Source organism: Aulonocara sp. 'chitande type north' Nkhata Bay, linkage group LG3, assembly GCF_057382095.1.
Source record: "Aulonocara sp. 'chitande type north' Nkhata Bay isolate Kocher_YH1m ecotype deep benthic linkage group LG3, A_spYH_male_GT1.1, whole genome shotgun sequence".
NCBI lineage: Eukaryota > Metazoa > Chordata > Actinopteri > Cichliformes > Cichlidae > Aulonocara > Aulonocara sp. 'chitande type north' Nkhata Bay.
Genome location: NC_141346.1, coordinates 1,632,659 through 1,658,835, shown reverse-complemented (window position 1 = coordinate 1,658,835; position 26,177 = coordinate 1,632,659). Strand labels below are relative to the sequence as shown.

At 43.5% G+C, this 26,177-nt stretch overlaps 1 protein-coding gene and 1 pseudogene across 2 annotated transcripts in view; one reads left to right on the top strand and one right to left on the bottom strand.

Moving 5' to 3' along the window:
- The window catches only part of LOC147333447 (E3 ubiquitin-protein ligase TRIM21-like), a 525,380-nt gene that overhangs the window by 481,296 nt on the left and 17,907 nt on the right, over nt 1–26,177 (top strand). The gene's annotated exons all lie outside the window — the stretch shown is intronic.
- LOC147333448 (uncharacterized) lies at nt 9,611–24,848 on the bottom strand (annotated as a pseudogene). The gene is made up of 4 exons (XR_015125519.1): nt 23,773–24,848; nt 20,491–21,710; nt 19,284–19,557; nt 9,611–11,082 (listed from the first exon to the last, which is right to left on the bottom strand). The product of XR_015125519.1 is annotated as an uncharacterized LOC147333448 (transcript).

Here is a 26,177-nt window from a genome sequence, read left to right as displayed (position 1 = left end):
CAGGACCTGAAGTGGGAGACCAACATCAACTCCATCCTCAAAAAGACCCAGCAGAGGATGTACTTCCTGAGACAACTGGGGAAGTACAGTCTTCCACAGGAGCTGCTGATCCAGTTCTACACTGCGGTCATTGAGTCTGTCCTGTGCTCCTCCATCACAGTCTGGTATGGAGCAGCCACTAAACAGGACAGGAGCAGACTGCAGCGGACTGTACGGGCAGCAGAAAGGATCATCGGCGCCCCCCTGCCCTCCATCCAGGATCTGTACCTCTCAAGAACCAGGAAACGGGCAGGGAAAATCATCACAGACCCCTCACACCCTGCACACAGACTTTTTGATCTGCTGCCCTCTGGCAGACGGTACAGAAGCCTGCAGACCAGGACCACCCGACACAGGAACAGTTTCTTTCCCCTCGCCATCTCCCTTCTTAACAGTTGACCTGTCACACTGCTCCCACTGCCAGACTGCAGCTGCACCTTATGTACATTCTGTAGTATTCATTCCACCTCATTCATTTCTGTATTTATGTATATAAGTTTAGATTCGTTATTTTATAGACACGTGTGTGTGTGTGTGTGTGTGTGTGTGTGTGTGTGTGTGTGTGTGTGTGTGTGTGATTTACATTGCTGTGCTTCAGAGCCACCATCTACTGGAACCAAATTCCCTGTATGTGTCTGCACATGTACTTGGCCAATAAACACGATTCTGATTCTGATTATTGTAGGATCTACCTTACAATATAAAGTGCCTTAAAGTGCCTTTATGTATATAAGTTTAGATTCGTTATTTGATTCTGATTCTGATTAAAGGAGGAAACAAAGCAAATTTACAGTTTCTTCACACACACACACACACACACACACACACACACACACACACACACACACACACAAACAAACAACAAGTGCCCCTCAACACCTGGACACTAAACACGGACACACAGGTGAGCTGCTTCCTGGAAGGAGGCGGGACTCTACCTGAAGCAGGACAGGTGGGAGGGGCAGTGAAGTTCATTTAACTACACTGGAAAATTTCTCGCCTTTCTTTCCTATTTCATTGCATAGAATTTGCATTTGATTTCTCTGCGTGTGTTTCTGTGTTCAGATGTAACAAACATCAACCAATTGATTAATTTTTTAATTCATAATCAGACTTCCTCCAATGACACCAATTTTATCAAAAGATAAACAAGAAAAAACTTTAATAAAGACAAATCAAATTAGTCCATCATTTTTACCTGTGTCCTGATCATTTTACTGTCTTTGTGCTTGTTCTTTACTGTTTATCTAACTGCAGCTTCCTGCATTCCATCACTGTGTATATTTGCCTTCAAACTGGTCAGACTGGTCATAGTTCACTGTTGAAATGAAACCTTGTTGTAGCTGCCAGTGTGAACACACTGATCCCTGCTCAGCTCTCACACTCACTGTCTGCTTTCTTTGGAATATGACCGATGCAAATATTGAAAGCCAGGGAGTTTCTCTGTTTACAGTCTAGTCTAGTCTAGATCCTGTTCAACTTCCTATGTTCACCACATCCACAAAGTCATTTATGTATCGGGGATATTTTTCCACTTCCCAAAACACTGGTAATGACAATAAACTTTCTCTATAATAAATATTCTCGTTTGGCTCTCGGCGAAGGTGGTCGCACTTTTTCTCCTCTCCTCTCCCTTATCTTCCCTGCTTAGCCGCTTATTTCCTTGTCTTGTGTTTTTACTTTTCCCTGGAACACTCTCTCACAGTCTGCTCTCTAAAACCTAAAAGAGGAATTATGGATTGGATCAACTGGTCCCTAAATGCAATTGACACCCTTTAACGAGAAGTTTGGGCTCGGGTGAGCCTGAGTGCTGAAGATATCGACCTATTCGGAACCATGGTAACAGTGTTTTGGCTGATCGGAGCTGGCTTGAAATTCATATGAGCTGTTCGCACTAAAGTAAAAAGCACCATCACTTCATGCGGATACCCCTTTGGCGCCAGCGGCGGTCTCGAGGCTGGAGCCGAACAACAACACCCTGATAACGGCTGTGTTTAGTCTGTTCCTTCCCATTCCCTGCAAGGCCACCTGGGTTGGCTGGAAGACTGTTTACTTAGCCTGGCAGGGCGAAGGACACTGTCTCAGCTGAACTATGGACATGCACACACACACACTTATATTGATAAGCACACACTCATCCCCCCTCGCTTTCCAAACGCCTTCGATGCTTGTTTCCTGCGGGGGAACACGGCGGGTCAAGGTTCAAGGTTCAAGGTTCAAGGTTCTTTATTTGTCACATGCATAGTTATACAAGTATAACACACAGTGAAATGTGGCCTTACACGCTCCTCGACATGTGCAAAAATTGGGGGGGGTGTAGAGGAAGAACATTATATATATATATAGTATATACACTGGGTGAATGTGCAGTAGTAGCAGCAAGCAGGTGAATTCTGTACATTAATATGAATAGACATCTGACTATTTTACAGGATAGACAATATAAACATATTTAAAATTAAAGGAATTGAAATGTACATTGTGCCTTGGTTTAGAGTGTCTGGAAGAGTCCTGTCTCAGTCAATTATAGATGATGTGAGAGGGCGGGTGTGTGTGTTTAGGGCACGGATGGCTTGGGGATAGAAGCTCCTCTTGAGTCTCTCTGTCCTTGCCCGGATGATGCGGAACCTTCTACCAGATTGCAGAAGTTGGAACAGTTTGTTGCCAGGATGGGACGGGTCCTTCAGTATCTGCGCTGCTCTAGTCCGGCATCTCCTGGTGTAGGTGTCCTGAAGCGGGGGGAGAGCAATCCTGCAGCAGCGTTCTGCTGTACGGATCACTCTCTGGAGATCTTTTTGGTCCTTCACACAGCTGTTCCCGAACCACGATGTCATGTTCTGTGTGAGGATGCTCTCCACAGCGCCTGTATAGAAAATCCTGAGGATCTTTGGAGAGACCCTGAACTTCCTCAGTTGTCGTAGGTGATACAGGCGCTGCCTAGCCTTTTTGGTCTGGACCTGAATGTGGGCAGCCCATGTCAGGTCTGAGGAGATGTGGACACCAAGATATTTGAAGGACTGCACCCTCTCCACTGGAGCTCCATTGATGATAATGGGCTTGTAGTCTCTGTGCTGACCCCTTCTGAAGTCCACCACCAGCTCCTTGGTCTTGCTGACGTTCAGCTGGAGGTGGTTGTCCTGGCACCACGATGCCAGATTCTTCACTTCATCCATGTAGGCCGCCTCATCGTTGTTGGAGATGGCACCCAACACCACTGTGTCGTCAGCAAACTTCACAATGGTGTTGGAGCCATGGGTGGCCACACAGTCTGAAGTGTAGAGGGAGTAGAGCAGTGGCGAGTGGACACATCCCTGAGGTGCTCCTGTGTTGATGGTGATGCTGTTGGAGAAGCACCTGCCCACCCTCACCACCTGAGTTCTGCCAGTGAGGAAGTCCAACACCCATGCACACAGACGGCTGTTAAGTCCCAGATCCCTCAGCTTTGTGAACAGTCTGCAGGGCACTATTGTGTTAAACGCTGAACTGTAATCAACAAACAGCATTCGCACATAGTTACCCTGTTTCTTGTCCACGTGGCTGAGAGTGGTGTGTAGGACGTGGGCAATGGCATCCTCTGTGGATCTGTTGGATCTGTAGGCGAACTGCAGCGGATCTGTGGTGTCTGGGATGGAGGAGGAGATGATGTTCTTCAGCAGCCTCTCAAACACCTTCATTACTACCGAGGTCAGTGCAACTGGCCGGTAATCGTTCAGGGATGAGGGTTTGCTGTTCTTGGGCACAGGGATGATGGTGGATCTTTTGAAGCATGTGGGGACCACAGACTTCGCCAGGGACTCGTTGAAGATGTAAGTGAACACACCTGCTAGCTGGTCAGCACAGCAGCGCAGCAGACGGCCGGTGATGCCGTCTGGCCCCGCCGCTTTCCTTGTGTTCACTCTCCTCAGTGCCGCTCGGACGTCACGCTCCGCGATGCTGGTCACCGGTCTCTCGCTGATGACGTCACTGTCCTCGGTAGTCAGGCGGTAGATAGCATTAGCCGCCTGGCTAACCTCGAAACGGGCGTAGAACCGATTCAGCTCGTTGGTGAATGCAGAGTCGGCATTGATCGGCGCAGTGTCCCTGGCTTTGTAGTCCGTAATGGTGCGTAGTCCGTGCCACATACTCCGTGTGTCGCCCTGGTGGAAGCGGGACTCCACACGTTCCCGGTACCGGCGTTTGGCATCTCTCACCGCGCGCCGCACGCCGTATGAGGCCGCTTTGTAGGCGCTCATATCGCCAGTGGCGAGACCCGCGTTGTAGGAGGCGGTCCTGGCGTTTACTGCAGTGCGGATCGATCTGTCCATCCACGGTTTCTGGTTTGGGAATGTGGTGACTCTCGCAGTGGGGATAATCCCCTCCGCTAGCATATTGACGAAGCATACTGCTACTTCCGTAAACTCGTTGATGTCGACTGCGCATGCTCTGAACATGTCCCAGTCGACGTCGTTGAGTGCATCCTGAGTGCGTTGAGTGGGTCTGAGCCCGCGCTGGAATGGTAGCGCTGTGCAGGGCGGCTGCTGTGTTCGCTTCGCATTACTCCTCACCCCCCACCCAATCCTGTGGCTTGTCATGTCTTTCACAAAGTTGTGCTGTGGACATTATGTGCTTTTTGTGCAGAGGAGGTTTTTTGTTTCCTGTTCTCATGCTGTCCTACCATGGAAGCACAGCATGAGTAGAGGTCTCTTTTTTCCTCTTGTACTTTCCCATTGTAGTGTATATTTCAGTGTTTTTCTGTAACGCTACCGATCTGCGACTTGTATCCCCATGTGATGTCTGTGTTGTGTGTGTAAGGTCGGGGGGGGGGGGGGGGTCCCCATTTCACTGCAGGGCAACCTGCATGTGGCGAATAAAGCTTTGATTGATTGATTGAACGGTCAAACAAAACTAAGTTTCAACCCATTAAGTTCATCCAGGGGGTGTTTCATAATCTTCTCATCTTCTTCAACAGAAAATTATTCCTATGAGTGACACCAGTCCAGAAACCATGCAACGGCAAATTATTTGATAATCTGCTGTTTCATTCAATTCAGTTCAGTTTTATTTCGATGGCATGAAATCACATCAACATTTGTGTCGAGGAGATCCTACAATAATAAGATGACCCCTTATTAGCAAGTATTTGGGCAACAGGGGGAGGGAAGAAATTCATTTCTAACAGGAAGAAACCTCCAGCTTAGTTGTGCTTCCGCTGTGGCGTTCAGGTTTATTTGTGTCAACTGTGTTCCCCAGGTGTTCTCATTTCCCTCATTACCCTCCACCCTTTATTTAGTGTCAGGTCGTCTGTTTATCTTGCCACATATCTGGATTTCTCATATCTTCCCGCTCCTGCTCAGGTTCATGTATTTGTCATAGTTTGCATGTTTAGCTCTAGCTTTTCCCAGTTTAGTTTAGCTGTTGGTCTTTTCCTTAGTTTGACATCCTTAGTTTGACATCTGGCCTGGCCCCCACCAAGGTGTGGGGCCACCTTATCATAAGGTGGGGCCAGGTTTCACAATGAACTCACCCGAAACTCTGGCTGATTGGGACCCACACCCAGTTTCACACCTTGGCTCAGGCGATTAGAGGATCATCAAGGGGTCCTTTTGTCCCTCTGTGGGGGGTTACTCCCACTAGGTTAATATCTGGGACTCCCCACCATTTGACCTTAGAACTGAAGAAGCTTCTTGGATGAGAGGTGAAACATCTTCAAGTAACTAAAAGAAGTCCAGACGCTTTTCTTTGTAAGCTCCTTTGACATATAGGCAATCCAGACTTCTTACTCTGTTTGGAACAAACCTTTTTATACTACAAATATTCACATGAGTTTCTGTTTCCAGTCTACAGATCCAGCCACACTTTCTGTCTTCACTTGTACATGAAGAAGGATGAGCAGAAACCAGGTGTGCTGATGGAGGACGGGTCAGGTGATTGGAAACAGTGGGAACACACTGAGGCCACCTACAGGGCAGATGGGGAACAGCAGGGCTCTGAAATCAAATGCAATCACTGAATGTTTCTTCCAAGCTCATTTCAACCTGTTGAAGTCATGACTGAAAGTGCAGACTGAGAGTGGATCACATGATGTTTGAGGTGTGTCATGTGACATGTTCAGTATTGTCACACGTGTCTAGATTGTCCCTGATATCATAGCTGCTCAAACACTGATGATTATATTTGAAGAATTATTCCTGATGGCAGCAAAGTTTGAATGGAGCTCTCTGTCTGTGCTGATTTGTCGCCCTCTGGAGGTCAAAGCACAAACTGCATGATGTCACTGTAACCACCACAGTGACAGGAAGTGTTTTTAAATGATGAAACATGTCAGTGATGCTGATAGTGTGTTCATCACAGACGCTCAGGAATCAAAGTGAAAGCAGAGAAACTGGAATGAATCAGGTGATGTAGAAGATGGAGAAACAGGGTGGAGAGAGGATGCTGCTCCTTCTTTGAGATCAAACATGTCGTGTTGTTCACGTGCTGTCAGCGTGATGCAAAGAAACCATGGAAACAAAGTGTGAGTGAAATCAGTCCAAAGTAACAGAGTGAAGCGCCGCAGATGAAGCACAGAGGACACAAAAAGGAAGGAAAGAAGGAGACAAGGTCCATCTGTGTCCTTTCAAACAAACAAGCATCAACGTCCAGGACTGAAACATGAGTCCACATATTTATACACATATTTATTTAATGAGAATAAAACAAGAATATTTATAACACATCAGCAATAATCAGGCCTGGGATCCCCCTGGTTACAAACAGGGTCCAGGACTGGGATCCTCAGGTGGATCCTGCAGGGTCTGGTTCAGGAAAAGAAGTCAGAGGTAAAGTCCACAAACAGCATTCTCACGTACGTGTTTCCTACTGTCCAGATGTGTGAGGGTTGTGTGAAGAGCTGTAATTATGGCGTCCTCTGTCCACCTGTTGGCCTTCTACAGACTGTAGCAGGTTGAAGTTGGTGGTGAAAACCTCTGCTAGTTGGTCTGCACATGCTTTAAGCTCTCCACCGGCTGCACCGTCAGCACCAGCTGCTTTCCTCGCATAGACTCAGTGTGGCTCTGACCTGATGCTGCTCCAGCTGGATGGGGGCGTCGTCCCTCTCTGTAACGCAGGATAGGTGTTGGTGTCACTGTTTTGTTGGTCATGAAGAACTGCTTTATGGTGTCAGGTGAGGTGATGTGGGGGGAGTTTGTTTGTGTGCGATTGTCCTTGTAGCAGTGAGTGTCTTGATCCCCACCACATGTTTCTGGAGTTGTTTGTGTTAAAGTGTTCCTCGATGCGCTGTTTGAATCTGCGTTTGGATTCTTTGATGCCTTTAGATTAGACGCCTCTTTGTAGGTTTGTTGGTCTCCTGATCTGAAGGCGCTGCTCTCAGTAGAGCTTGCACCTCACTGTTGAGCCATGGCTTCTGCTTTGGGAACACTTTCACAGTCTTTGTTGTTGCTACACTCTCAGTGCAGATGTTGATGTATGAGGGTACAGCAGATGTGTGGCCCTCCAAGTCTCCTTCTCATTTATTTCCCTTTCCTTGTACAACTGTTAGTTCATGCTGGTTTAAATGAGTCCTAAACTTCATTGTATGTGACATTAAACATCTTAAATGTAACTTTCTGTAGCAAAGAAAGCTGCAGGAGCCCAGGTTTCATCTTCACACACATCAGGAGCAGCTGCTCCATCACAAACACCACAGAAGAAGAACAACACTGGATCAGATTTAATGTAACCAGCTGTTTTTATCTGGATTTATCTGACAGGGACAGAGTTCATGTTCATGGACATCAGGATAAAAACAGAAGATGGAAACCTGCAGATTTGAGCTGCTCATGTGTCGTCCCTGGGCAGGTCACATGACTCCATCCAACACACAAAGACACACAGACACACAAGAAAAGCCAGAGAAACAAAGACAAATCCAAACAATCCATCATACTGAGTCAAAGTGATCACAGGTCTGCTTTGTTGGAGCCTTCAAATCTGTTCCTTTATTACTACCACTGAAGGCCACGCCCCTCTGGTCATGTGATCATGTGGTTTGTAGGAATGCTCCTCTTCCTCAGAGGATCCACCTGTGCTTCCTCTCCTCTCTCCTCCACCTGTTACAGTGAGGGAACGTCCTCCATGATGGAGGAGCTGCTGGAAAGTGCTGAGAGTTTCCTCCAGAGTGAGACCTCTGACACAGTTCAGAGGATCTACGGCAGCAGAGACCTTCATGAGACTAAAAGTCTCAAACACACAACAACAACATCACACTGACTCCAGTCTGACATCACTGATCAATAATCAAACAGATCAAACTGATTGATCAGCCATCACAACCACGACCACAACAACTGTGAAAATAGTTGGATGGACGTTGCTGCTCAGTCACAGCTGCCTGGTCAATGTTTTTCATTAGCAATTTAGCAAAGTTGATGATGGTGATGAGTGTCTGTGTGAGTGAAAGAGACAGATTTTGTGTTATAACCAGAGATGGGCAGTAACGCGTTACTGTAATCCGATTACTTTTTTCAAGTAACGAGTAAAGTAAGGGATTACTATCGCAAAAACGGTAATTAGATTACCGTTACTTTCCCGTAGGAACGCTGCGTTACTGCGTTACTAAAACCGTGATTTTTTGCGAGAATGTCTCATGACGTAAGCGAGTGCGACGTTCGTGACAACAGCTGTGTGCAGATCAACAGTGGATCATATATCGAGTGCAGAGAGAGTATGAGCGTGCAGCGTTTAAAGCGTGGAAGTACTGACCTTACTTTGAGTTTGATTCCATAAAAAGTGACAAAAACATTAGTGTCCACTGTGCGTGGGAAGAAAACTTCTTTTTACAGCGAAAAAAACCCCTAAACTTCCAACAAGCACCGAGTAGCTACGACGTAATGGGAAACTCACAGAGAAACTCGCGGATTCTTCCACTGACCGCGGCACACCTGCACCAGGGTAAACCTCCGCCTACCCCACTCCTGCTTTACAGGTGAAAATAGAGCAACAGGACCGCTGAGTCTTTGACTTTATTTATTTTCTGCTGTGTTTTACTTGCATCTATTTGAAAGAGTGAGTGTAAACACAAAAAATATTTTATTTTATGTGCTGGAATGTGCAGAAAATAGGTTTAAATGTTAAACTAATTTATTCAAGTCAGAGAATGTTGCATATAATTAAATTTTTGCTTGATGCATAAAGTTAAAAGATTAAAACTAATAAAACAAGTTAAAAAGAGACTTTTCCATTTGATTACATTTTGTATGATGGATTATGCAGAAAAAGTAGAATTGGGCTGAAAGTTTAGTTACTGATTACTTTTTTAAAGTAACTTGACCAACACTGGTTATAACCTTCATGTTATGGAGGCACAGTGTGAGCACTCAGGTCGCATCAGAGCATCGGGCCGTATAGTGTGAGAACCTGCATCGTGACCTACAAACTTCTAACCTATGAACTTCTAACGAGATTCAGTCGTACAGTTTGAGACAGCTCAGACCTGCTCTGCACAATAACAATGTTTTATTTATGTAGTGATATTTGTTATATGCTGTTACATAAGTACAGGTATCTTTGTGAAATACAGGTATATTAATAAAGAAAAAGCAATAACTGAAAGGGTTTTTTTTATAAATGAGAATTTATATTTTTTAATAACTGGATAAAATATGAAAGTATACTTGATATTCCCTCGTGTCCACAACAACAACCACATGGTGTACATCTGAACATGTAGCATAAAGCAGTATCAGGGAAAAAAAGCAATCTACACAGCTGCCTGATGCTTCTTTACATGTTTCACTTATACCAGAGGGAGGGTCTCCCAATGTTTTTGCTAGCTGATGTTGTTTGACCAAGTTTGTACCTCTGTGATTCTTTGGTTCCTCCATCCTCTCTCCTCATCTCCTCCAGTTTCTGGACCTTCTCCGTGTCTCCTTCCTCCTTCATCTTCTCAATCAGGAAGTCCAAGTGGGCAACAGTGGATGCTGAATCAGCTTTCAGAGCGATTTCCTCCAGTCTGACAGCATGCTGGTAGGAGTCACTTAGCCACTTTTCCTTTTCTGCTGTCAGCACTTTCATTTCCTTTTCAAGATTTTCCAAAAGACTCAATATTTTCTCAATTTCCATTTTATTTCTGTGATTTGTCTGCTTCGTCAGAGCTTCTCGGATCTGTCTGATTTCTGTCTGTTTCAGGTCAGCCAGCTCGATTCTGTCTTCCAGGTTTTGGATGCAGGCTTTCAGTCTTATTCGTTCATTTAACACTTCGGCTGTTTTCACCAGTTTCTGAGGATTCGATTTTCCCAACAAATCTGTCAAATGATCCATGTTTGTCTGTGTAAGTTCCCATGAATTTCTAAAAATTGTGTTTTCCTCCATTCGCTCTTCAAGCTGGCAGTTATTAAACAGGAAGTGAGCAGGCTGACTGTCCTCATTTTTGGCACATTTAATGTTTGCAGCTTCAAGAGCTTGAAGAGGGTTTTCAGGTCTGCTTCCATCTGAGTGTGTGATCAGAGCTATGATGTTTTTCTCCACATCTTTTCCAAACAGAGACATCACTGAATCAAAGACGTACCTCAATCTCTCACTCAGTCGATTATCACTCACCTTCATCACCAGACCCACTGCATGAACTTCATGGACCCCATCCTCGATTGAAACAGGTCCAATAATCTGTGACTGATGATGTCATCATGTTCGATCCCTCTGGTGTCTCCATATCCAGGAGTATTGATGATGGTCAGAGAGTAGGGCAGAGTTTCATCTTCAAACCCAAAGATCTCGTACACCATCACATCTGATGTCTGACTTCTTCTCTCCTCCTCTGCGATCATAAACCAGACTTCATCCTCCCACTTCACTCCCATGGTGTAGTTGAGCAGAGCGTTGATCAGAGTAGATTTTCCTGCTCCTGTTTCTCCCACCAGTAAGATGGTTCTGTTCGGCTTGTTTGGACGTTTTTCTCCAACAGTCATTCTTGTCAGAGTTCCAGTCTTCTGTTTCTTTGCTCTCAGCTGGTAGACAGCAGGAGGTCCTGACCTGATGAGAAAACTGTCTGAGATGATGTCTTCATGTGGTGATGAGATCAAACTGATCCTGCACAGAAAAGCATAGAATGTCTTCAGTACACATGCAAACATTATGAACAGGTTCCTATTGTTTAACATTGAAAACTGAGCTGAGGCTTTTCTGCTCAGAATCTAAGGTCACATAAAATTAAACCTTTTTTTATTTTGTCCAAATAGATTCTTTTTTTTTGTCTGCTCTACCAAAGCATTAGTGGTCACACTGCTACTTTTTAATTATACTTTTATTTTCCCTCAACCTTTGATTGGGTTGGCATGACATCATCTGGGTGAGCCACAGCTGTTGCTGCCCTGGATTCATACAGTTTTAATTTCATTTTTAGTTTTTATTGTAAGTATTAGAATATTGGGGTGATTTTCTATGCAGATTTAAACATCTGGCATCAAAGTAGAGAAAGTGAAACTTTATATTTATTTATTTTATTTTTATTTACCGTATTTTCTATACTATAAGGAGCAGTTAAAATCCTTTAATTTCTCAAAAATCATCAGTGCGCCTTATGTATGAATTCTGGTTGTGTTTACTGACCTTGAACCAATTTTATGTGGTACATGGCCCTCAAAAATCTGTCAAAAAGTGTTTAAGTACGACTTTGGTAAGGTACAAAGCTGCACTGCTTGATGGATTGTTGGAGCGTTACGGATACCGTTGTCAGGAGCGTCGCGGAGTAATCTGGGTCCTAAACTCCGTCTCTTCAGGTCCGAAAGTCAAACAAACACTGCAGCATCACTGAGAGTTAAAACTGTCTAAATTCTTTCATCTTTAATAAAATGATCAGCGTTGCTGCTTTACCAGGTGTAACAAATAAGTTTAACATCCAGGCATCCACGAAAACAGAATTTATTAAAGCTAACTGAGTTAGAAGCTAGCAAGAAGTTAGCTCACTAGTTTCCACCTAAACATGATATACGATGTTCTCACTGAGAGATTTCTGAAAACATTAAAACATAAAGCTCTGCTATTGTGACAGGTTGAAAGACTACTGAAAGTAAAAGGGTTATACAGTTAATACTAATTCATCTTAGTTGATATAAGGATAAAAATAATGTAAATACAGTAAAGAAATTGTTGACAAGTTTTTTCATGTTACACCAATGGTTCTCATTTTATTCAAGAGAGATGCCATCTGCACATCACTGATCGGCTAGTAAGCCTTTTCTGGGATTGATTGGTAGTGTCTCCATTCTGACAAGGGGGCTTTCGTGCGCTTTCCTCATTGCAATAAACAACTGCATGAGTGAAGCAAGTCAAAATGATGAAAAATCTCGTGATTCTTTTCCCCCTGTTTTCAGGTAAAAGTGTTTAAAAGTTGATAAATTTACAATCTGTACATTGTTAATATATTTAATAGGTAGCCCTTCTATGTCTTGTAAGCTTTAGAAGCATTATATTACAGTTGTTTTGTGCACATAGATACAAAACAACCTCAGTTGTTTGAGCCCCAGTGTTACACTGTATAATGTCCAATAAGCTAACGGCAGGAGAGGTAGAGTATTACTTCCTGTTCCTGTTCCAACACACAGTAGCTTATCTGCAGAGCAGTTTAACTAAAAACTTTTAGATAAGTCTGTGAAGGTTCTCAGTCATCCAGGTCATCATAGTCAAAGGAGTTTGCAAAGAAAAGCGTCTGGACTTCTTTAAGTTACTTGAAGACATTTCACCTCTCATCTGAGAAGCTTCTTCAGTTCTAAGGGTCAATGGTGAAGAGTCCCAGATTTAGAGAGTCCCAGTCCCTCCTGCACTTTCCTGCTCATTGTGTCAGATGTTTAGTTACTCCTCGGCCTCCTTTAGCAGTAATGATATCTGTAACAAATGTAGCATATTTGCAGCTCTGGAGGCCAGGATTACAGATATGGAGACTCGGCTTCGCACCCTTCATTCACCCGTAGCTAGCCAGGCCACTGTAGCTGGTGCAGCCGAAGATAGCGTAGGCCCCGCTAGCTGTTCCCAAGCAGCTGGGGAAAGAGGGCGGCTGGGTGACCGTGAGGAGGAAGCATAGTCCTAAACAGAAGCCCCAGGTACACCACCAACCCGTTCATGTGTCTAACCGTTTTTCCCCACTCGGTGACACACCCGCCGGGGGTCAAACTCTGGTAATTGGTGATTCTGTTCTCAGACATGTGACGCTAGAGACACCAGCAACCACAGTCAATTGTCTTCCAGGGGCCAGAGCAGGTGACATTGAATGAAATTTAAAACTGCTGGCTAAGGGTAAACGTAAATTCAGTAAAATTATAATTCACGTCGGCAGTAATGACACCCGGTTACGTCAATTGGAGGTCACTAAAATCAATATTGAATCGGTGTGTAACCCAATCAGACCCAATCAGGAGTGACATGTTTAGCCGCATGTTCTCCTTAAATTGCTGGCTGTCTGAGTGGTGTCCCAGAAACGATGTGGGCTTCTTGTTAGGAGAGACGGCATCCATCCCACTTTGGATGGAGCAGCTCTCATTTCTAGAAATATCGACAGACTTATTAACCCCCCGAAAAAAAAAATGACTATGGAGAGTTGGGACCAGGAAGCAGAGTTGCAGTCTTACGGTGCATTCACACCAAACGCAATAGACGCGACCAACGCGAATTGGTCATACTTCAAAATGTCCTGTTACCTTATTTAGAGCCCCGCATTTTCCGACCGAGAGAAACCATACCATTGTTTTCGGCCGTGATGCACTGAGATCGGTGAGCACATGTTGTATGTCTAGTTAGTTCACGTCTGTTTCACATTTTATCGTTGAGAAACTGAATTAATGTCAATTGTTTGATTAATAATTGTCGCATATGCACTGACTTTACTTGGTTTAATGCATAGTTTGTGTAAGAGAGATGTTTTATTTTTGCAAATTTGAGTGTTTTAATTGCAAATTGATGTTGAATGTGATTTCAACAAAATCCTAAGTTGTGAATTATACCTAGAACAGCATACCGTACTTTCTGGACTATAAGCCGCTACTTTTTTCCTAGGTTTTGAGCCATGAGGCTTATACAAAGGTGCGGCTATTCTGTGGATTTTTCTTCCACCACTAGGGGGACTCTAACCAGAATTAGAATAAAAAACAAGATAGATGAAAAATCAATGCAAAGAAGAATACACTACTTTTTCTTTAGCAGACAGAACACGCACAACAAATTACCAACTGGTAATTATTTTCAATACCTCGCCCCTTCATCATGGAAACCACACGAAGAAGTTCGTATGATGCAAGTTTTAAGTTGAAGGCCATCGATCTTGCTATCCAGGAGGGAAACCGCGCTGCTGCACGCAAGCTTAGCGTCAATGAGTCTATGGTGAGATGTTAGAGGCGACAGCGGGAAGAGCTCATGCAATGCCAAAAGTCGAGAAAAGCTTTCAGAGGACATAAAAGCAGGTGGCCTGAACTTGAAAATGTCCTGGAGGAATGGGTGAACACACAGAGAGCAGGTGGCCGAGGTGTATCCACTGTACAGATCCGACTGAAAGCCAAAACAATCGCCCGCGAAGTGAATATTAAAGATTTCAAAGGTGGGCCGTCATGGTGTTTCAGATTTATGAAACGTAAAAACCTGTCCATCGGACCACTCTCTGTCAGCAACTCCCCCCTGACTATCAGGAAAAAGTTGAAAACTTCCACAAATTCGTTGAAAAAAAGATACAAGAAAACTCCATCGGACCAGACGACATAATCAATATGGATGAAGTACCTTTAACATTTGATCTGCCTCTGACCAGGACCGTTAACAAGACAGGTGCATCATCCGTGTTGTTGAAAACAACAGGCCATGAGAGGACGCACTTCACCTGCGTTCTGGCATCCACGGCATCTGGACAAAAACTTCCACCAATGGTGATTTTTAAGCGCATAACTATGCCGAAAGAACAACTCCCGAAAAGCATAGTGGTCAAAGTTAACACCAAAGGGTGGATGATAGAAGGTCTAATGAAGGAATGGTTAACGGAGTGCTATGGGAAGCGCCCGGGAGGATTTTTTCACTGGAAAAAAGCACTGCTTGTTTTGGATAGCATGAGGGCCCACATCACAGATTCTGTGAAAGCAGCGATCAAGAAAACAAACTCCATTCCAGCTGTGATTCCTGGAGGTACAACAAAGTTTTTGCAGCCACTGGACATCAGTGTAAATCGGGCATTTAAAGCTGCACTACGGGTTGAGTGGGAGACTTGGATGACAAGCGGTGAAAAGTCATTCACAAAAACTGGCCGCATGCGAAAAGCATCCTTTTCTGATGTCTGTCAGTGGATCCTAACAGTGTGGAGTGCTGTGAAAGAATCCACCATCACCAATGGGTTCCGAAAGGCTGGACTGCTGCGCGAACAGAGCGCCGCACCTTCAGAGCCAACTTCACCGGAGGATGACAGTGACACGGAGAGCGAGACTGATGGAGACAGATGTGATGAAGCGCTTCTGAGCCTGTTCAACTCCGACACTGAAGAAGACGACTTCATGGGTTTCAGCGAAGATGATTAAAGTGACTTGTGGTTTCAAATACAGGAAAAATGGAGGTAAATAAATAGCGGTTATTTTCTCTTGGTTCTGTTTTAATCAGCAAAGTTGCTGCCGTGTTAAAAGGCATTGTTCGGAAAGAATCTGTTCAGGTACATACATGTACATTTGCAGTACAAGATTGTTCTGTACATGCAGTAAATATCTATTTTTTAATCATAGATATCTGCGGCTTATAGCCGGGTGCGGCTTGTATATCTTTTTTTTTTTAATTTTTAAAAATAGAGCTGATGCGGCTTATATACAGGTGCGCTCTATTGTCCAGAAAGTACGGTAATTAATATTTGAATTGCTCTTCTGACCCTGTCTGTTGACAGGTCAGGGTTTTTTTTGTATGCTGAATTGTTCCTGAGGTGGATTCCTCCGGTGAAATAGATGGCGAGCCTTCCCACCTGGACTTAGACAGACTGAGATTCGCTTCTTTTCCACTTGATGATCTGCTGCACCTTGCGGTGTGGTAGGACTGTATCACTCACACTTTCACACACAGCTGGTTATACATGAGACCACTGACTGACGTTCTCTCACCCCTATTTTCTTTCAAACCCTGGGAATTTTTTGGACTTTACCCCTTGGACATTTTTTATTTGGGACTTTAAATAATGAGCTGTTGTGTAGAACAATTCTCCACATGTGAAAAGAGTGTGAGATTTTCATTTGAATGTACATTGGATTTGTGTAATCTGTTTCTATAAGAGTTAAGGAGTCAGGTTACTAGGGTGCACCCAAGCATTGAAACCCATACATTGAAACCCGAACATTGAAACCCAACACTGAAAACCAAAAGTAACACTTGGCCAAGTCATTGCTTAGTAGTTTATGTGTTTTACTCTTCTTTTAATTTTTGTAAGTTTCCTTTCTACCATTGTAAAGTGTCTTTAACCTGTGCTTGTCAACCTTATGGTTTATTTCACTAAAGTCGTCTGGTTCTTTTGAGTTAAAATCTTGTCTCTGTGTCTCATTTAAACACACCCCTGTGCTCCTATAGTCGAGCCTATTGGCCCATTGATGTATTCTTTTCAACAATTCCCCTTACTGTGTTACATTATTATTTAGCTTTTCCTTCTACCACGTGCCATTAAGCAGTACAGAATGTGAAACATTTATGTTCATTTTGATTGCAATAAACGACTGCATGAGAGAAGCAAGTCAAAATCACTCCCTGTTTTCAGGGGTGTAACACTATCACTTCCAGCATAAATGAAGACAGAAAACTAAACACTTTCTGTGACATTTGTAGGGTTACTGAAGTTAGGCTAGCTGGTACATAAATTTATGTGCTACGTGATCGCTAGCGACACAGCTATGTTAGCATAACATTAGCACAGTGGCGCTGGAGGATGAACGCTAACTTTTTTCACTCGATAAAGGTTAAGGGGATGCTGTAAACGGACCAAACGTCAGTCAGGAGAACAACTGAGATAATCCATCCACAATACGAGGTTAGTCATTAATACACTGCAACAACATGGGAATAGAGCAGCTGCAGAGAATTCAACGTTAATGAATCAATGGTACAGAAGTGGAGGAAGCAAGAAGAATGAGTTGAGGGAAGTTTGACTTATCGGACCGTTTTGTTTTGCTTAATGCACCTTATAATCTGGTGTGCCTTATGGTCCAAAAAATATGGTATTTATATTTTACATTTATGTTTATAATTGGACTCTATATAAAATTATTTTAAATATCTTTCCATTAACTAAAATAGTCCATGACTGAACAATAACCTCCAGCTGTAACCCTCTGTCTTTAGTGAAGGGGCTGGGATAAGAGCAGCACCTCCAAGTCTGAGGCCATGGTTCCCAGCTGGAAAAGTTTGAAGTGCCCATCAAAGTTTGGGGATGAGATGCTGGACTAAAGATTTTTTGCACATCATTGTAGTTTTACCTCAGTATAAGACGTTTTGTGTAATTCTCCATCCTTTAAACCAGATGTCAATTTCTCTATATTGTATTTGTTTTCATGTTCTCACACAAAACACTGATTGATTTCAGTTTCTTTATGATAAAAGACACATTTCCATAGCTAACATTCAAATCCAGCCATGAGAATCAGTTTTTTTTCTCCTCCTCTTCATCGATTACAGAAATGTAGTTTATTATGACTGTGTCACGCTGAGCAGAGAAACTGTTTGAACACTAAGAGTGAAATAAACCCACACCTGGATGGGGGAAAAGGCACGGTCAGGATACTGTTTCTTGACTTTTCCAGTGCCTTTAATACCATCCGGCCCTGTATGCTTCAGGAAAAACTGAACAGGATGGAGGTGGACCCCTGCCTGGTGGCTTGGATCTCCGACTACCTCACCGACAGACCACAGTACGTCAGGCTGAAGGACATCACGTCTGACACTGTGGTCAGCAGCACAGGAGCACCACAGGGAACTGTGCTGTCCCCTCTTCTCTTCACCCTGTACACCTCTGACTTCTGCTACAACTCTGAATTATGCCACATTCAGAAGTTTGCAGATGACACGGCCATCATGGGGTGTATCTGGGATGATCAGGAAGAGGAGTACAGAAGTCTGGTGAGGAACTTTGTCGCATGGAGTCACACAAACCACCTGCAACTCAACACCTCAAAGACTAAGGAACTGGTTGTGGACTTCGGGAGGTCTAGAGCAGGTCCACTGCCGGTTCAGATAGAGGGGGAGGAGGTGGAGGTGGTCAACAAGTACAAGTACCTCGGGCTGTGGGTGGACAATAAACTGGACTGGTCATGCAACACAGAGCACCTGTATAAAAAAGCCCAAAGCCGACTGTACTTCCTCAGGAGGCTGAGGTCTTTTAACATCTGCAGGAAGCTCCTGAGGATGTTTTACCAGTCAGTGGTTGCTGGAGTACTTTTCTATGCTGTGGTGTGCTGGGGGAGCAGCACAGCAAAGAAGCACTCATCCAGGCTGGAGAAACTGATCAGGAAGGCTAGCTCTGTGGTCGGCATGAAGCTGGACACTCTGGTGACAGTGGCAGAGAAAAGGACATTAAAGAAACTGATGGACATTATGGACAATGCTGGGCATCCTCTGCACACGGCCATTAACAACCAGAAGAGTCTGTTCAGTGACAGGTTGCTTCTCCCCAAGACAAGAACTAACAGACTTAAAAACTCCTTTGTCCCACACGCCATCAGACTGTTTAACTCCTCTCTGGAGGGGAGAGGGAGGGGAGACAGGAGGACAAAGGAGGGAACAACTAAGCTGTAGTGCCTCTTCACCTCACTGTACAATACCTTGTGCAATACTTTTGTAAATAGTCAACAGTGCAATAGACTCAATACTTGAAATGTGCAATTCACTTGTATTTTTATTTTTTATTCCTATTTATTCTATTTATCCCCTTTGTATATTTTATTTATATTTGTCTCTGTATTTATATATATGTGTGTGTGTGTGTGTGTGTGTGTGTGTGTGTGTGTGTGTGTGTGTGTGTGTGTGTGTGTGTATATATATATATATATAACAATTCTGTAACTGTAACTTCGGTCGTTGCTGTGCTTTTTGGAAGTCGAATTTCCCAGAGGAACCCACCCGAGGGATTAATAAAGTTCTATCTTATCTTATCTTATCTTAAACCCAGGATAAACTATCACTGATGTGTTTCAGCAGTGATATTGATCTGTACACTTTTCTATGATAATTAAACACCTAGTTTATACTTAGTAATTATAAACTCCAGTCACTGTTCTGTGAGTGCTGTAAGTTTTACATACCTCAGAGCTCCTCTAATTCCTTCATCCTCTCTCCTTCTCATCTCCTCCAGTTTCTGGACATTGTCTGTGTCTCCTCTCTCCTTCATCTTCTCAATCAGGAAGTCCAAGTGGACAATAGTGGACGCTGAATCAGCTTTCAGAGCGATCTGCTCCAGTCTGACTACATGCTGGTAGGACTCATCCAGGAACTGGGACTTCTCTGCTGTCAGCAGTTTCATTTCCTTTTCAAGAAAATCAACGTCCTTCTTTTTTGTTCGTGTTTTGTTCTTCTGACCTCTCCTTATCAATTCAATTCAATTCAATTCAATTTTATTTATATAGCGCCAAATCACAACAAAAGTCGCCTCAAGGCGCTTCATAGATACAGAGAAAAACCCAACAATCATATGACCCCCTATGAGCAAGCACTTTGGCGACAGTGGGAAGGAAAAACTCCCTTTTAACAGGAAGAAACCTCCGGCAGAACCAGGCTCAGGGAGGGGCGGCCATCTGCTGCGACCGGTTGGGGTGAGAGAAGGAAGACAGGATAAAGACATGCTGTGGAAGAGAGACAGAGGTTAATAACAGATATGATTCAATGCAGAGAGGTCTATTAATACATAGTGAGTGAGAAAGGTGACTGGAAAGGAAAAACTCAATGCATCATGGGAATCCCCCGGCAGCCTACATCTATTGCAGCATAACAAAGGGAGGATTCAGGGTCACCTGGTCCAGCCCTAACTATATGCTTTAGAAAAAAGGAAAGTTTTAAGCCTAATCTTAAAAGTAGAGATAGTGTCTGTCTCCCGAATCCAAACTGGAAGCTGGTTCCACAGAAGAGGGGCCTGAAAACTGAAGGCTCTCCCTCCCATTCTACTTTTAAATACTCTAGGAACAACAAGTAGGCCTGCAGAGCGAGAGCGGAGCGCTCTAATAGGGTGATATGGTACTACAAGGTCATTAAGATAAGATGGGGCCTGATTATTTAAGACCTTGTATGTGAGGAGCAGGATTTTGAATTCAATTCTGGATTTAACAGGAAGCCAATGAAGGGAAGCCAAAACAGGAGAAATATGCTCTCTCTTTCTAGTCCCTGTCAGGACTCTTGCTGCAGCATTTTGGATTAGCTGAAGGCTTTTCAGTGAGTTTTTTGGACATCCTGATAATAATGAATTACAGTAGTCCAGCCTGGAAGTAATAAATGCATGAACTAGTTTTTCAGCGTCACTCTGAGACAGGATATTTCTAATTTTAGAGATGTTGCGCAAATGGAAGAAAGCAGTCTTACATATTATCCTGGTCACATATCTCCACTTTCCTTTCACATGCACTGATGCAGCACACTTGTTGGTGCATGACGTGCAGAGACCATCTCTAAAGACCTCACAGTGATTTAAGGGCACCGTGCATCCAGGATAGTGACAGTTCTCCTCACAGACTGTACAGCTGACAGCTGCTTTCAAACCCGGCCCACATGTCTCTGCTCTGATAGGTTCTTTATGTTTAAAAACAACACATGGAGTGACCACTTCATTCTTCTGCAGAGCTTCCCGAGTCTGTTTCACCTCTCTCTGTTTAACTTCAGTGAATCTGATTCTTTCTTGCAGGTTTTGGATGCAGGCTGTCAGTCTGATTCTTTCCTTTAACACTTCAGGAGTTGCCTCTGGCTGCACAGGTGTACTTTCTTTCAGGAAGGCTGTGAACCCTCTCACTCCTCTCTCTGAGCTTTCAAAGTTTAGTTTCAGGTATTTTTCTGCCTCGTCTTCAAGCTGGCAGTTATTAAACAGGAAGTACACAGACTGATTCTTCTTATTTTTGGCACATTTAATTTTTGCATCTTCAAGAGCTTGAAGAGGGTTTTCAGGCCTGCTTCCATCTGAGTGTGTGATCAGAGCTATGATGTTTTGCTCCACATCTTTTCCAAACAGAGACATCACTGAATCAAAGACGTACATCAGTCGATCACTCAGTCGATTCTCTGTTGCCTTCATCACCAGACCCACTGCATGAATTTCATGGACTCCATCCAGCAAGTTCAATAATCTGTGACTGAAGATGCCACCGTGTTCAATGTCTCCATATCCAGGAGTATCGATGATGGTCAGAGAGTAGGGCAGAGTTTCATCTTCAAACCCAAAGATCTCGTACACCATCACATCTGATGTCTGACTTTTCTTCTCCTCCTCTACAATCGTAAACCAGACTCTATCCTCCCACTTCACTCCCATGGTGTAGTTGAGCAGAGCGTTGATCAGAGTAGATTTTCCTGCTCCTGTTTCTCCCACCAGTAAGATGGTTCTGTTTGGCTTGTCTTGTCTTTTTTCTCCAACAGTCATTCTTGTTCCAAACTTCTGTTTCTTTGCTCTCAGCTGGTAGACAGCAGGAGGTCCTGAACTGATCAGATCACTTCTGGAGATGATGTCCTTGTATTTTGAGACGTTACTCGTCCTGCACCAAAGCAGAGTTTCAATCAGAGGGCAGAGTGAATGCAGAAGTCTTTATGAGTACTGCTGTCTGTGATTATCATGTTATCTGTACTGATGCAGCTGCTGTACAGCTCAGACTTTACTTTTACAAACACTATGACTTTTAAATGAGATAAAACCTGAAGACACAAACATGTATGGTGACAAAACTCAACATTTATGTGATCAAAATACAGAAATCAGATGAAGCCAGACGTCTTACTAAGTTTAATAATAATAATAATAATAATAATGTATATAATTCATGTGAGAAGGAATATAAAATGAACAGGTATATCACAGGGAAGCTTCAATAATAAAATTGAATAAAATACGAAAACATGGTTGACCTTCAAATAAACAAACAGATAAAAAAAATAAATCAAAAGTCCTCTGCGTCTGTTAGGAATCAATCAATAAATAATCAATTTAAGGTCACAGGAACTGAGTTAGAGATCAGTCATCTTCTACTCTCAAAAAGAAACTGATATTCAAATATGGATTTATTACCCGTAGATTGATTCTGTTCATCTGGACAGAAACGTTTCGTCACTCGTCCAAGTGACTTCTTCAGTCTCAGCTGACTGAAGCTTTCCCCAAATCTTATAAACAGTACATTTGCATAATGACTGAAACCAGCACTGCTGAAGAAACAATGGGCTGGGAGGTCAGTTTATGATTGCCATGACCATTGATTATTGTCCACGAGTACCATTCACAGAAAGTTGGGCAATTACAGCAGGTCTAACTCAGGCAAGCTGAAAGCCTGTGTAAAAATTATTTGAGAGTGACTTTGAGCGTGTGTGTGTGAATGAGACAGCACACAGGAGATCTCTGAATGTGCAACATTTAAAGTGTGTGATTTAGTAAAAAAGGGGCCTGTATTGAACGTATTGAGTTTTAAAGAGAAAAGTATTTGGATTAAAAGGACTCATGTTAATGTGCTAATGAAATGTGAGCTGAATAACCTTTGCCTTAGAGATGGAGAGGATAATAAGGACGGGCTAAAGGTCAGTAAATCTTATTCAAACACCTGATTGTTTGACTAGATATAAGAGAGAGGGAGGTGCGGGGAGTTGAAAGTTAAAAAGTAAACTGGGATGTCTGGAGGCATTCTGGGTCAGTCTCCAGTGTCCCGCGAGAAGGGCAGTTCAAAGGATTCCAGGAGTTCACTGTTGGAAATTTCAGCAGCAGCACCGGAAATCGTCCATGTTGGACTTGGATTTGACTCTATTCCTCCTCCTCATCATGATTTTAATTGATGTGTTGGATTATAATTCTGAGAAGGATTTGGACTTCCAAAAGCATCCTCGGGCAAGATGCTGAACCGCAGGTTGCTCTTCGATGTTACAATCAGAGTGAGCTCTTAGGTAGCAAAAACAACAAAGCTTAAATGGGTGAAAGAGGAACGTTGTATAAAGCACTTAGAGTGGTCAAGTAGTAAAGCGCTGTATAAGAACCAGTCCATAAACCTGACCACCCTCTGCACTATTTAATAACCAGCCAGCGGAGCTCCTTCTCTAACAGACAAACACAAGAATTCTCTACAGTCCCTTTATTATGTAATACCTCTTTATGGTGAAAGGACTGAAAGCACTTTTCTACTCTCCCGGAGTACTCAAAGTGCTCTATACAACATGCCACATTCACCCAATCACAGCCATTCTCACAAGCACTGTCTTAGAGCTTCCTACACATCTTACTCTGATGGATGCATCGGAGTGCAATTTGAGGTTTGTATCTTGCCCAAGGATACTAGACATGCAGACTAGAGGAGCCAGGGATTGAACCACTAACCTTCTGATCAGTAGATGACCTGCTTTACCTCCTGAGCTACAGCCACCCCATGTATAATACTTATAAAGTTTACTACTGATTTTTCAGATATGAGATAAACTATTCTTTATTTTTATGAAATAAACAAAAGTTCATGTACAAAAAGGGGTGTCGAGATGAAGGGACTGACTGATTTTGATTGCGTGACCTCACTGTGTTTCGAGGAGAACCCGTATCTGGATCAAGTCATCAAAACATTCAGATCATACCTCTGTTGTTTCCCACATCTGAAGTTGATATTACACAGCATGCTGACTTCTTCTCTGACTTTTGTCTCCAGCTCGGCCAGGGTCTCCTGAATCATAAACTGGTCACTGGTTACAGTCACAGCAGACCAGTCCTGCAGCTGGGGCTTATTGTAGGTAAGAGGGAGGACGTTCTCCAGGAAGCTGAAGGGGTCTCTGATGAGCGAAGCTTCATGACACTGCAGCTTCTTCTTCTTCATGTGTGTAATCTCTGCCTGCAGCTCATCAATAAAGCTTTCTGCCTCCGTCTCATTTATTTCCTGCTTCGTCTCGATCGCCTCAGACAGTCTGGTGAACTCTGTCTTTATGTGCTGCACCAAAGCGGTCATCACCTTCCTGCTGTACGATAACGCCTCCTCAGCTTTACTTCTGCTGGTCTTCACTGACTGTTGAAGCTCCTGGATTTTCTGCTCACGCTCCTGGATCATCTGATCCATGCTGTTATTTTCTAATCTCAGCTGGGATTTCCTCATTTCAGCCTCGTCCTCCAGACTCACTGTTTCATGTGTTTTATGGTCACCGCATTTACAGGACCGACACAGAAACATTTGATCCAGTCTGCAGATCAGCTCCAAAGGCTCACCGTGATCCCGACATATTCTGCTCTCCAGGTCCTGAACTGGATCGATCAGCTTGTGCTTCTTCAAAGCTGAAATCCTCTGATGAGGCTCCAGATGTGTTTGACAGTAGGACACTAAACACATTAAACAGGACTTCAGGGCTCTGACCTTGGACCCTGCACAGATGCTGCAGAGCACGTCTTCATGTCCTGCTCGTTCAGCTGAACTCAACAACATTTCTTGAGCAGATTTTTTAACCTTTTCTGCCATTTCATCAATGACAGGGTTAACCCGAAGCAACGGCCTGGTGTAAAACATCTCTTTGCACAGTGGACATTGGAGTACAGACAGGGTGCTCCAGTAGTCTGTGATACAGTTCATACAGAAGTTGTGTCCACAGGGAATCGACACAGGTTTAGTGAACACACTCAGACAGACGGGACAAAGAAGACTGTCCTCAGAAACCAGAGCCGACGCCATGACTGCAACATACAAGCAGAGCTAATATTAGCACAGTGTAAAGTTACTATAATCCTCATTTATCATCATCAGAGTTCAATATACAAAAAAGCAAAAATGAAACTGAAAAGAAAATGCAACTGTACCTTCTCTATGAAGTCTGAGTGGTGTAAATCAAAGAAACAGGCTCTTCTTCTTTTTAGTTTCTACTGACACACTGACCACATCGTCTCCTCCCACTTCCTCATTTGAGTAGAACGAATGAAGTCTTTAGAAAACAGACCATGAAGCCCCTCACAGGTTAAAAAGGTTCACTGGGAAGCTGATGAGCAACTACAGCAGCTCAGAATGAACTCCTGGATTCAAACCTCCACCTTCAAGAAAAACAAAGTGGATAGAAGTTTGAACATGCTCAGAGGAACGAGTTAAGAGGAATGAACAAAGGGGAGTTCTGACTCCGCCCACTGAGACTTGCAGTTTGTTCCTGCATCTGTGATCTTTATCTCTGGCTCTGGGCCCAGGAACAGAAGTGAGTACACTTCTGTACTGATATCAGCTACATGTCAAATCCTTCACAACATCACAGTAATTTCATCATCACTGAGTTCACAGCTTGAGGCTTTTTTTCTCATGAACATTCAAGAACAGCTTAACACGGCCTATATTGAAAAGAAAAGTAGAAACACAAAATGAAACTAAACTGGGTACTCCTGTGTTAGCCTGATATCATGAGCACAGTCCAAAATAAACACTAGACACTCATACTGAAATTCAGAGCTTTGTCTGCATTAGTGAGTCACATGAAAAATAATTAAGAGAAAAATTAAAACGTCAGACTGTGACATGATGGAAAATCTGACCAAATAAAAGCAGCTGCATCAGAAATCAGAGTCGTGGTGATATTCTAACATGAATCCACACACAGCAGGGATCCAGACCATCCAGGGGCTGTCAGTGAAAATGAACGTCCCTCAGAGTGAAGGACAGTGTCCACGAAATAAAAACGTTGTTTGCTCTTTAGGACAAAAATGCAGACTGAAACGTTCCTAAAGAACTCTGATGAATAATTGGAGCAAACTGGAGTCCAAATTTGATTGTCTTAGAAAAGTTCCAGCATAATAGCATAATAGAATTGAACCTGTCCGAGAGTGTCACATGCAGAATCCTGACAGTGAAGCAGGGTGTGATGATTTGGGACTGCATGAGTCTGAGAGATGGAACCATGCATTCGTGCAAAAAACCCAAAAAACATGTGACAGGGTGAATCTCAGCCTGAGGCTGCCTGGCAGAGGAGGAATATTCCAACTAAAGCTAAAAACTAAACTGGAAATCAGGAAACACTGCAACTGT